Source organism: Adiantum capillus-veneris, chromosome 17 (assembly GCF_014529385.1).
Source record: "Adiantum capillus-veneris isolate H3 chromosome 17, ASM1452938v2, whole genome shotgun sequence".
NCBI lineage: Eukaryota > Viridiplantae > Streptophyta > Polypodiopsida > Polypodiales > Pteridaceae > Adiantum > Adiantum capillus-veneris.
In genome coordinates this window covers 122,849,201-122,859,734 of record NC_140947.1, presented here as the reverse complement: position 1 = coordinate 122,859,734, position 10,534 = coordinate 122,849,201, and positions in this window count along the sequence as shown.

The following is a 10,534-nucleotide window of genomic DNA, read 5'->3' as shown; positions in this document are numbered from 1 at the left end:
TCTAAGCATCAGAAATTATCCTCTTTTGAGCTGAGTTTTTTGGGTGTGTGTATCTCTCTCTCTCTGTGGAGTGGGTAAACAGATAGTCTCTCTCCTCTCACTCCATAGGTGTGTTTCCTGTCTCGGCCAGGTGGTTGTGTAAGCCGAGTGGTGCCCCATAGTGTGTGTGTATATCATTCCAAGAGTGTGTGTCGGGTCATTATAGAGGCGTTCTGTTGTTTCCATCCCGCTCACATTCTTTTGGTGCCCCCACGGAGGATCTTCTTCTTTTACCTTCTGCTTCGAGCTTCAAGCTTCGAGATTCGGGATTACAGGTTGCAGACAGCAGGTTACAGGTTACATGGACAGGTACAGGTACAGGTACAGGTACAGGTGATTGGCAGAGGTACAGGTAGCTGGAGTACAATGATATACTAGCAGTGTTGTCACTTGCAGTTGTTGTGGGTATGCATCATTTGGCGCCTGTTTGAGCGCATTGTCTGTTTTGGTATTGTACGTTACTTGTGGAAACTGCCATTGTATGCCTTTGTGGAGCCATACTTGGTTTTATTTGGCAGTCCGAGCCATTTCTGAGACTTGGTCTAGAAGATAGTCATTTCTGAGACTTGACTATACGCGATTTGCACTAGCCTTCGGGTGAGGGTCGATAGCGCGAGGTTTTATTGAGCTGGGGGATTCTCAAATGTGGAGATCCTTTCGGTGATATAGGTAGCTGGAGAACCCTTTTCCTGACCTCGCCATAGGCTATGTACTAGTGATTCCTAATTTATGCTTGGTTCTATTGTTGGCAGTTTATGCATACACCTACAGTCTATATTTTGGGTTCTTACTGCTCTACTTCTGGGGAAACTCTGCCAAAATTTTTCCAAGTTGTGATGGCTGGTTTTTTGGTCTTTTGAGCCATTTATGTTGTTATGTTGCTGAAATTTTGGCAAAATCGGAGGATAAGTCAGGTGTGCCTTCTTGGGAGCTTCATGGTTGACTTTAATGGATGATCAAAATGTCCCTCAATTCACTCCTTTTCATTTAACTCAGAGAATCCAGATAAATGTTCATGTGTCTAGGAAGATTTTTTTCCAACAGCGTATAGTCTTTATGTTCGGGCCAAGAAGATTACGAGAGATCCTGGAATGTCCTTTGCCTGTTGTAATTTCGATGATTAACTATGAAAACTCATTTGATGTGCAAGTGTTTGTCCTTATCTAAAGTCGAGCTCCATTGAAGTTTCTGGGAATTGAGTCAGTCAAAAGTTTTGGGTTATTGCACGTGTGTTCGAAGGGGTTCTCAAAGCTTCGTGGTTTGGGTAGCCATGGCTTTCTCTTATCCGGAGTTTCATGGAAGAAGTGATGAAGATGTGGAAGACTTTTTGGAAAAGATGGAGGTTGCTTGCATTAGCAACAACCAGATTCATGATCCTGCGCAGATGTTATGTCTTCTCCAAATTTGTTTGAAGAGTGATGCACGAGTTTGGTCCAAAGCATTTGAAGAGGAGTTGCGTGGGGCTGATCCACCCGTAAGGTTGAGTTGGGACAATCTACGGCATGGCTTAGAAGTGGATTTTGTGAAGACAAAAGATCCTGACAAAGTGTGGCAAGAAATACAAGGTTTGGTGCAGAAGGAAGGTGAGCCAGTAGATGCGTACATACATAAGTTTTCATTGGCATGGGAGCGGATGTGCAAGGCCTTAGCACCACAGATACCCCCGCCTAACATGATGAAGAAGGACAGGTTCTTGGCTGGTCTTTGGGAGAATATACGTTGGAGAGTGGAGCTAAAGAAGCCTAGAACATATGAAGATGCACTAGAGGTAGCAAGGAACAAGAGTGGAAGCTGAGGAAAATGAGTCATCTAGGAGTAGAGTCTTTGCCCATGAGGTGTGAATTTCAGCCTATGGATTCTTCACGTATGCCAGGGGTTAATCATGAACTAGTGGTTCCTGTTACTCCTCAGGTTATGCCAGCAGTGGTCACTATAGCAGTGCAAGATGATGGGCTAAGGCAAGACATGAGGCAAGTGGTAGATTTAATAAAGAATCTCATCCTAAATATGCTAGGTCAAGTGGGAAACAATCGAGGTCGAGGGAGGTTTGCAAATCAGCCAGGAGGTGAGGAAAGACCCAGGAATGGTGGTGGACAAAGAAATGGCAGGTTCTGGAGGCAGACGCGCACATGTTATAATTGCGGAGAGTTGGGCCACATCAACCCGCAATGTGATAATCCACCAAGGATGGGGGGAGACATGTATCCATTGCCAAGACAGGTGCTAACTAGGTCAAATGATTATGGCATTGAAATTAAGGGAGAAGAAGGAACCAGTGGATTAACCAAAGAGAAAAAGGGAAAGACAAAAGTGTTAAGTGTAGTCACCTTGGAGAAGGCATCAAAGCTAGAGGATACATTAGTGATGCCTATTGGAAAGAGTACCACAGAGGACAAGGAAGGAAGAAGTGCCCTAGGTCCTAGTAAGAAGAAAGGAAAGAGCCATGAAGGCAAGGATGTCAAGGCCAGAAAAGAAGGGCTTGTCGCAAGTTTCATGTGTCAGATTTTCCACTAGGGGATGGGCAATTGAGCTATGACTTGAAGGAGGATCTAACAAGCAGGAAGGCAGATGTTACTTTTGGGCAGCTTATAGAGATGGTGCCTAAGCTAAAGAGACAATGGAAGCGGATGGTTAACCCAATGGAGAAAGAGCCAGAGAGAAGTTCAGTGAAGGTGTTGGCGATGGATGAGCTACCAGACATTTGTCCAATAGTAGATGTGTGGCACAAAAGAAAAATTCTGGGACAAGTTTATGTGGATGGTCGAGCCCAAATATGTGTCATAACACACTCATGTGTTGAGAAGATGGGTTTTACAGTGACTGGGGTGTCAGGGTTTCGGGTCAGATTGGCAAATCATCAAAAAGTAAAATGTTTGGGTGTTGTAAAGAGCTTAGAAGTGGAGGCGTATGATGCAAAGGCAGTGGTTGATTTTCATGTGATGCCAGCGGGGTTGTGAGCATATCCTATTATACTGGGTAGACCATGGTTATGTGCAGTGGGAGCTATTCAAGATTGGAGACGTGGTACGATTAGCCTCTATGGAAAGACAGGTGCCAAGAATCTATATAATATGGACACAAGGAAACTATTGGAAGAGCTTTATGAAGATGAGGATGAGTCTAGTGATGAAGACTATTCCACAGTGTTTGCCGAGGATAGTGATAGTACTACCAGCAGTGATGAGGATGCTGATGTTGCATTTCTTTTGATGGACAAAGGAATCCAGGAGTCTGGTGTAGTCGCATTTGCCTTATGAAGTGATTGAAGGGCTGATGCAAACCAAGGTTGAATTGTCAAAGAAGCAGTAATTCATGACACAAATGATCAGTGGAGACCTCTCAGCTATGGAGAAGGAGATATATTTTCACATGCTGGCTAGTTTTCCTGATTTGTTCATTACTTCATATGAAGAGATTAGAGGGTTCAAGGGAGAAGAGATGCATATAGAGCTGAAAGAAGGTGCTAAGCCTCTGCGACAAAGGCTAAGAAGGATGGGTCAAGAGCAAATGAAAGCCTTGCAGGAAGAGGTGGACAAGTTATTGAAGGCAGGGTTCATAGTCCCTGTGGAAACCACATAATGGGCGAGTCCAGTAGTAGTCAGTCCAAAGAAGAATGGGAAGTGGAGGATTTGTGTAGATTTTAAGCCCTTAAATGTAGCCACTAAGAAGAACCCATATCCTCTTCCATTTATCGATCAGATCTTGGATTCAGTGGCAGGTTATGAGAGGTATAGTGTGTGTGATGGTTTTTGAGGCTATTTCCAATTGAAGATTTCTCTTAAAGACCGCATATTAACAACTTTCATTACGCCATGGGGCTGTTGTTGCTACACGATATTGCCATTTGGGTTGTCAAATGGACCATCTTTCTATCAAGAGAGAGCAAATTGGGTATTGAAACCATTCATTGGTAGTTGTGTTAAAGCTTTTATGGACGACTTCTGTGTCTATAGCAGTAGGGCTGAACACCATGAGAAGTTGCAGATGGTATTGGCTCGATATGATGAATGTGGAGGACAACTAAATCCAAAGAAGTGTCATTTAGCACAGCCAAGGGTGAAGTTATTGGGCCACATGGTGTTAGAAAATGGCATTGAGGCTGATCCAGACAAGGTTAAGTCTATTATTCTTCTTCCATCATCTACGAGTACAAAGCAATTGGCAACCTTTATACACAAAGCGAAGTACATGGCACGGTTTATTCCATTGTCTTCACAGCTTCTTTATCCATTACAACAAGTGGCAAAGCATGATCCATTCCAATGGGATGACAAGTGTGAAGAAGTGTTTCAAGAGGTGAAAGAGGTGTTAGGGGGGTTGTCAGCCATGCAGACTCCTAATTGGGAGAAAGTGTTTTATGTAAATCCATCAGTCGGGGATGATGCCATTGGAGCCATGCTATTGCAAAAGGGGAAAGGCAACCATTATATGAGGCCAAGGTATTGTGCAAGCTGAGTGAAGTTGGTAGCTGAGAAAAAATTCTCAGAAGTAGAGCTAGTGATGGCCAGTGTAATATTTGCTTGTCGACAATTTCGTCATTACTTGCTACCACGACCTTTTGTTTTCTTGACGAGTTACGCTTTTTTGCCACAATTAATTAATGGCACTAACATGTCAAATGTTGTGAAGAAATGGGTAATTGAGCTGCAAGAGTTTGAGTTCTCTTTTCTAGTGGAAGACAGTACAAGAGCTACCCTAGCTGATTTGTTGACTTACAAGGAGAATCCCCTTCTTGTTAAGGAAGAGGTGGTGAGAAGAGTAGTTGAAGAAGTGCCATAGATCAGCAATGCACATGTGTTGTTCTTTGATGGCTCATACAGAAAGAGCCATGATGCGGCTTCAGGGGGCATAGCACTTTATGATCCAGAGGGGAAGCTAGTATGCAAGAGAGGGTTCAAATTGGATGCTCATAGTAACAATGAGGCTGAATATGCTACTTTGGAAGCCGGATTACACATTTTTTTGAAGCATGGGGTTAGAAGGTTGAGCATAAAAGGTGATGCCTTGTTAGTTGTGAAGCAAGTGCTGGGTGTGTGGAAGAGCAAGAACACCCCATTGAAGGAAATGTGTTTCAGAATTAAAGGCCTTTTAAAAAAGTTCGAAGCATGGAGCATCAAACACATTGAATGTGCTCTAAATGGAGAGTCACATGAAGCAACTCAAAGCATGATTGGGGAGCTATTTGTATTGAGGACCAATTTACCTCTTTATCAGGGTCGGGAAAGTTTGGCTCAAGAAGAGGAGTTTTTGCTAATAGGAATCATTCTGAAAGACATTCAGAAGTCTAAGAAGTATGGTTTTGTGCGAAGAGAATACAGGTACAAATTGATTGGTAATGTCTTGTACATGAAAGGGGCTGATCTCGTGTTGAGACATGTACCTTGGCGGGAGGAGATTTATAGAGTATTGGAAGAGAATCATGAAGGTGCATGTGGCGGCCATTTTGCTCTAAAGATCACCTTGCATAAGATCTTGCAAGAGGGGTATGTTTGGCCTAGTTTGCACAAGGATGTTCACCATTGGTGTAGGTCGTGCAATACGTGTCAAGCATTTGGGAAGAGAGTGTTGAAGCCAGAGCTATGAAAAACCATTTTGGCGTTTGATATGTTTGAAAAGTGGGGGATTGATGCAATAGGTCCACTACCTATCACAAGTAGGGGGAAAAGTTATATTTTGACTGCAGTGGACTATCTCTCTAGATGGGCAGAGGCTATAGCAGTAAAACAGATCACTGCAAAGGATGTGGCAAAATTTGTGTATGATGAAATATGTTGCAAGTTTGGGGTGCCACTAGAGCTACTTTCGGATAAGGGGCCAGGATTTAGAGATAAACTGCTAGACTTTTTATGCGCAAAGATGAAGATTAGGCACCAGCATACCACTCCTTATTATCCGCAGTGTAATGGCTTAAATGAAAGATTCAATGGTGATTGGTACAGATTCTTTCGAAAGTGACAGAGCACCAAGGAAAGAATTGGGATTTGGAATTGCCTAGTGCATTATGGGCTTACCGTACTTCGGTGAAGACAGGTACATGGTTTACTCCATTTCATTTGGTGTATGAAAAGGAAGCACTATTGCCTGTGGAGGTAGAGTTGCCTGCAGTAAAGATGCTAGAGAAGCTACTTGGGCCGTCTAGTGATGCATTCAAAGAGAGGCTCTTACAATTACAAGAGGTTCAGCTGGATAGGATGAGTGCATTGGAACATTATGGGCAGATGCAAGATAGGGCTTTGGCAAAGATAAATGAAAAGGTCAAAAGTAACGGTATCAAGAAGCATGATTGGTTTTGCGGTACAACAGTAAGATGGAAAACACCTTCCAAAAGAAGTTTCAAATTAAGTGGGAAGGCCCTTTCAAGGTAGTGGAGTGTTTTTCGAATGGTACATATCAGCTGGCTAACCTGGATGGAATCCTACATAAGTTAAGGGTAAATGGATTGCGTCTTAAATTATATCATGCCAGGTTGATGATGGTGGAGCAAGATGAGCTGCATGTGGAGCAAGGAATGTTGGTGAGGGATGAGGAGACCTGTGACGTGGCGAGTCTCATATCGCTTTTTGCTGCTGCTGATCATGAATGATTTAGCAGGCTAGGGGATGGGCAAATTATGTTAGGAGTTTTTTGGAGCAAGAGATTGCGCATATGTACATACCCATGCATGGTGCATCAAATAAGGAATTGCCCATTTTCCAAAGCCAGGTGGTTACGTGGGGCCCACATGTGTACAGGTGGGACAACATGTATATAGTGCATCGATTTTCACTATCACCAGTACCAGTGTGTTTTTTCTATAATAATGAGGATTTGGTAGCATGTAAAATTTCTCGATGAAGCTATCCGTGGGCTGATGACATGAGGTAAGCAGGTGCGTCAGATGGCATCTAGTGGCGTCAGGAGGTTGAATGGGGTCAATATTTGCACGTGGATGAGTACGGACACAACGTGGATGTTTTCTTGTGATAATTGTGCAAAGAGGTCATCATGAGGACCATATTTCGGGGACCACTTCACATGGTGCGGGATGGATTATTGGAAAAAGTTGAGTGCCAGTTGTGCGGATGGATGCAGCAGGGTGGCAACTATGCACTGCGAGGTCAGTTTTTGGCCTGTTCGGGGTCCGTTTGAGGTCATCTAAAAGGCCAAGGGTGCCCAAGTAAAAAAGCTAAGTGTGGGAACTGAAAAACCTGAGAGAAAACCAGAAAAAGAGTGGAGAGAAGAGGAGGAACAGTCGCAACTGTGTTTTTGCTCATTTTGGAGCCTGTTTTGGCCGTAAACTGCTCATCCGAGGTCGGATTTGAGCACTTTGACATTGTAAACTGGGGTTTTGGACCGTTCCGGACGTGATGGCGCTGTCCATTTTGCCAAATTCCTCACTTTTTTCTGTTGTTTTGGCTGTGTTAGTTTCTCCTATGAGCAAAGCTTCTGCTCCTGTTTGTGATTGTATCTGGCATATTTTACCCATATTGTGTGAGCTATTTGCCCCATTGGTGTTGGCCCAAGCTCAATTGTATCTAAACATCAGAAATTCTCCTCTTTTGAGCTGAGTTTTTTGGGTGTCTCTCTCTCTCTCTCTCTCTCTCTCTCTCTCTCTCTCTCTCTCTCTCTCTCTCTCTCTCTCTCTCTCTCTCTCTCTCTCTCTCTCTCTCGCTCTCGCTCTCTGTGGTGTGGGTAAACAAATAGTCTCTCTCCTCTCACTCCATAGGTGTGTTTCTTGTCTCGGCCAAGTGGTTGTGTAAGCCGAGTGGTGCCCCATAGTGTGTGTGTATATCATTCCAAGAGTGTGTGTGTCGGGTCATTATAGAGGCGTTCTGTGTGTTTCCATCCCGCTCACACCGTCTGTTAGCTTCTTTTGTTTTCGGCTTTGCTGCGACATCATAGACCTCTTTTGGAAGAAGTTGTAGGGTCTACCTGATGTCCTTCTTCACTTTTGAATCTACCTGTGAAAACAATTGTGTTATTCTCCTCAAGCTGTTCTTTAGACACATAGGTTGTTTTGACTTTCTCTACTGAACTGGGGTCCAGCTGATATGGTGGTAGCTCTTGCAGCTTCTCCTTTTGGGAGACCCTCTTCTTAGCCTTTTCTGCAGCTTACATGGCTCTTGTTAAGTGAATAGAGTGTCAAAGTTAGAAAAGTTGCAGATTCCGCCCTGAATTGTCCTTCACTCTGAATTGCTGACAAATTGAGTCCAATATGCTTCAAATCAATTTTTGAACATGCATAGATGCATAAAAACATGTAAAGATCAAAATCATGAAGTCCAAGTGAAAATTTGCAACAAAAGTAAATAATCGTGATTATTTATGGCTGAGAGATTTTTTTAACTTCTTGCAATTTTGACATTATAGGATTGAAGTATGTATCCATTAGAATTACTCTGAGTGAAGTGTGGGCTCATTTGAGTGCACAGGGTGAAAATGGTGCCAGATTTAGGCTTTAGGTCTCTGAAACAGTAGATGTAAAGGAATTTTGAGATTTTAAGCTCCAAATTTGTTCAAACTTGGTTAGTGGGCTTAGAACATCATGTACTTTGGTCCCATGATGGCAAAGTTGCAATCTTTTTCCATCTTGGTAAAAAAGTAAATAATCGTGATTATTAACTTTTTCATCAAAATGAACATTTTTTTGTGCAACTTGGTTCTAAGCATGGTGTAGATCCTGTGTATGTGATATTAGGTCATTTGGATCAAAAAATGTGACTTAACTCAGAAATTTGGTTTGAAATGACTTCTTTGTGTTTTTTGGCAAATTTTCAAGTTATAATTGATCATTTTGGCTCATACTTGAAATGTGGCATGTAATAGGTGTGTACAAGTGATAGGTGACGTGATGATATCATTTTCAAGCCAAAATATTACAAAAGCAAATAATCATGATTATTTACAGTAGTCAACTTTTTTTTGCAAAACTTGAGAATTTTGACCTAAACATATTCTATACACCTAAAACAAGTCCTAAATTGAATTTGGTAAAGTTTAGTGTTGCCGGCGCTACATAGTCCTGAAGCAACTCATCCAATTTTGGCCCATTTGGAGGCTGTTTGACCTCGTATGTCAAATTTGACGCTTTGTAGCCTTCGAGCTGTTTTCTGCTTTCCGAGGGCTTGGCATCTCCCAAAAACCTAGCTTTCCTACTTGGGATCCCCTTTGACCCTTGCAGAATGGTCAACTGGTGATATAGAAGTGTTCTATTATGTTAGGGCATGCTACAGTTCAAGTCTCGTCTGATTTGGTTGAGCTGACATGCCGCTATGGTCAATTTTTTGTCATAGGTCTTCGTGCACTGCACAGATTCTAGGGTTTTTTCCAGGGGTTTAAACTAGCTACCGGCCCTACAGAATGGATCATTGATAAGTATAGAACTTACCCCTCATGTCTCGTGTGAGACGACGCTGTAAACATGCGACTGTGGACTCAAGAAAATGCACATGAAGAAGGTCGAAAAGCTCCCTCTCCAAAGGCAACAAGTGGAAATGAGGTGATTTTAGCCTACCTTGGGTATCTATACTCGGACTTCCCGATCCAATTTTCCCCAAACTCCCCAGTGAGTCCTACTAGGCCGTGAAATTTATGTTGACTCAAAAATTTTCCCAATCAGATTCCTGTAGCTCAGTCTACAAGAATTCTGCAAAAGTAGGTATGTCCGCCTAATTTAAACTTCCCGCTTCTATCTGCCGATTAATTTTTTGTGCATGTCCGCCTTGTTCTTTTGATCATCAGTGTGCCTTCAATTTTTTCATCTAAGCTTATTTTCTATTTATTATTAATTTTTGACCTTTTTTTAAAAAAATCAAAGAAAATAACAAAATGCGCTTAAAAAGCAAAGTAAAAATCCAATAATTAAGAAAATCCATTGAAAACCACAACTTTATTTATTTTTTATTGGATTTCTTTATTTTTAAGTCTCAATATCAAGAAAAATGATAAAAAAATAACCAAAAAGGACTATTTTTTCATGATTTTTTGATAGTATATACGCTATTTACACTCATCTGGGAGATAGTAATAGTTAAATTTTCCCTGTTGATGATTTATAAGGGTATTATTAGGTAATTTTGTAGAAAATCACACATTAACATCAAACTTTTTCCTCCCTCTTCAAACATTGCCCTTAATTACTTAGTGCCCTTCCACCCCTCCTAGATGGTGTACTCCCGGACGACTGTGTGCATGGGTTGAACAATTGTATCTATGCATAGCCTTGGTTGGCTCTACCATGCTTTGAAGATCAATGCAATTCAAACCGTTATGATGTGCAAGAGTTGGGTCTTGAGTAATTAACTCCAGGGTTTCTGATGTCGAGCTTTTCTGATGATGTCTTCCAAAGAGAAAATCTTGTAGAGTCGGTGTGCTCTTTGCTTAATTGTACCATCAGGATGCTTTGGCATGCTGATTTTCTTAGTTGTTGATATCAATAATGACTGTTGTCAAGCTTTTAGCCACCATTTGATATCTTGGTTCGTCTTGGTCAAAACGGTGTGGTTGAGTTTTATGA